Source organism: Rutidosis leptorrhynchoides, chromosome 1 (assembly GCF_046630445.1).
Source record: "Rutidosis leptorrhynchoides isolate AG116_Rl617_1_P2 chromosome 1, CSIRO_AGI_Rlap_v1, whole genome shotgun sequence".
Taxonomy (NCBI): domain Eukaryota; kingdom Viridiplantae; phylum Streptophyta; class Magnoliopsida; order Asterales; family Asteraceae; genus Rutidosis; species Rutidosis leptorrhynchoides.
The window spans coordinates 7,210,245-7,212,500 of NC_092333.1; the positions used below are offsets into that span (position 1 = coordinate 7,210,245).

General features: G+C 34.5%; 3 non-coding genes across 3 annotated transcripts; 2 read left to right on the top strand and 1 right to left on the bottom strand.

The window, feature by feature from the left end:
- The first annotated feature begins 934 nt into the window (after positions 1–934).
- Positions 935–1,008, top strand: TRNAM-CAU (transfer RNA methionine (anticodon CAU)). The gene has a single exon. It is a non-coding gene; the product is annotated as a tRNA-Met (tRNA).
- Positions 1,009–1,229: 221 nt separating this feature from the next.
- On the bottom strand, positions 1,230–1,300 carry TRNAG-GCC (transfer RNA glycine (anticodon GCC)). The gene has a single exon. It is a non-coding gene; the product is annotated as a tRNA-Gly (tRNA).
- Positions 1,301–2,171: 871 nt separating this feature from the next.
- On the top strand, positions 2,172–2,254 carry TRNAS-UGA (transfer RNA serine (anticodon UGA)). Its single transcript has one exon. It is a non-coding gene; the product is annotated as a tRNA-Ser (tRNA).
- Positions 2,255–2,256: the final 2 nt, after the last annotated feature.

Genomic DNA, 2,256 nt, shown 5'->3' on the forward strand with positions numbered 1-2,256 from the left:
GAGATTATTTATGGTTAAACTCTTCACAACTTATTAATGGATATAATCCTTTTGGTATGAATAGTTTATCAGTCTGGGCATGGATGTTTTTATTTGGACATCTTGTTTGGGCTACTGGATTTATGTTCTTAATCTCTTGGCGTGGATATTGGCAGGAATTGATTGAAACTTTAGCATGGGCTCATGAACGCACACCTTTAGCCAATTTGATTCGTTGGAGAGATAAACTGGTGGCATTTTCTATTGTACAAGCAAGATTGGTTGGATTAGCCCACTTTTCTGTAGGTTATATATTTACTTATGCAGCTTTCTTGATTGCCTCTACATCAGGCAAATTTGGTTAATTTTTTTAATTAAATGTTTTGTATTGGCGATACTCTCATTTCTTTCGATGAAGAAGAGATCCACCTTCTTATCATATATTTCTACATCTAGGATCCGACTTGTATCATGGATACTAATAGGAACTTAACAAGTATGGCAAAAAAAAGTTTGATTCATAGGGAAAAGAAAAGGCAAAAATTGGAACAGAAATATCTTTTGATTCGTCGATCCTCAAAAAAAGAAATAAGCAAGGTTGCATCGTTGAGTGACAAATAGGAAATTTATGGAAAGTTACAATCCCCACCGCGGAATAGTGCACCTACTCGCCTTCATCGACATTGTTTTTCAACTGGAAGGCCAAGAGCTAAATATCGAGACTTTGGACTATCCGGACACATACTTCACGAAATGGTTCATGCATGTTTGTTGCCAGGAGCGACAAGATCGAGTTGGTAAGGATTAAACAATCTCTTTATTTCATTTCTATGATCGATGATCATAGACAGCCCCTTTACCATTCTGTATAAATAGGCTATTCTATTTGTACAGATATGGTAGAGGGGCGCATTCAATACTTGCTTGTCTATTAGTTTTCAGTTCTTCTCTTTGGCGTGGGGTAGAGCAGTTTGGTAGCTCGTAAGGCTCATAACCTTGAGGTCACGGGTTCAAATCCTGTCTCCGCAATACTTTTTGTAAAAAAAATTCTATGTTTTACTCTGGTAACTAGTAAATTAGTTAACACTTTTTCTTTTGGGGTAGCAGGCAAAGAAGGGAAGGATAGACTCACTACACTATGACGACTAACTATACTAATATTTTATGATTATGATATTCAATTATTTTTTTATATTAATTAAATTTAATTAATATAGTAATATAAAAAATGATTAAATGACTTCATTTTGGGCGGGTAGCGGGAATCGAACCCGCATCTTCTCCTTGGCAAGGAGAAATTTTACCATTAGACTATACCCGCTTTTTGTTTCGCTCTTGATACACAATATGTCCATATAATACATAATATGTCCACACATATATATAGATATGATATATATGTCTGGAGCATATTTGTGCAATGCTGGGCCAGAGACACTCTTCAAATCGAGCCCAAATTTTTTCTTTTATTAATTAATTTTTGTTTTTCAAGAAAAAGAATTTTGACCCCCTTCTAGTTTTTCATTTTTTTCTTATATTTAATTTATTTGGATTTGGATTTTGGGGACTTATATACTTATATTGAATTGAATATGTGTCACAACTAAGAATAATTCAGAGGGTCTTTTATGTTTTGGATCTAGGACAATAGGTTCAAGAGATGAGAGAGTTAAAGATACCCACCAGAAAGACTAATCCAATCCATAATGATGTACCTGAAAATACAACATTTTTGTTACTTGACCAACCATCAGGAGAAGCAAATACAACGGGTACGCTAATCAATAAGATTGATGAAGTAGCAATTAATGCAAAAACAGCCAATTGGAAAGCAAGAGTCATGCTTTTAATCCTCCAAGCTACCAACAAATGAACTATACCATTTGATCCCTATATCATCAAAAAATTGTACTAAACTACATCATCAAGATATTTTACCATGAATCCATTGATTCTATATGATTTTTTATATTACTACCCCTTTACCACTTTATTCGTACATGGAGTCGGGGGAGAATGGAATTTTTTTTACAAATGGGCATGTTGGATCATATATTATATATTATCTATATATTATCTATCCTATATATTGGGATAGATAGATTGACCATCACATCCGAGATCTTTGATAGTGGCGGTATCCACTCATATGGCCATTTTCTATTCGGAAGAATAAAATAAAATTGTCTTTTGGAGAGATAGCTGAGTGGTTGAAAGCCCCGGTCTTGAAAACCGGTATAGTTTACTATCGAGGGTTCGAATCCCTCTCTCTCCTTT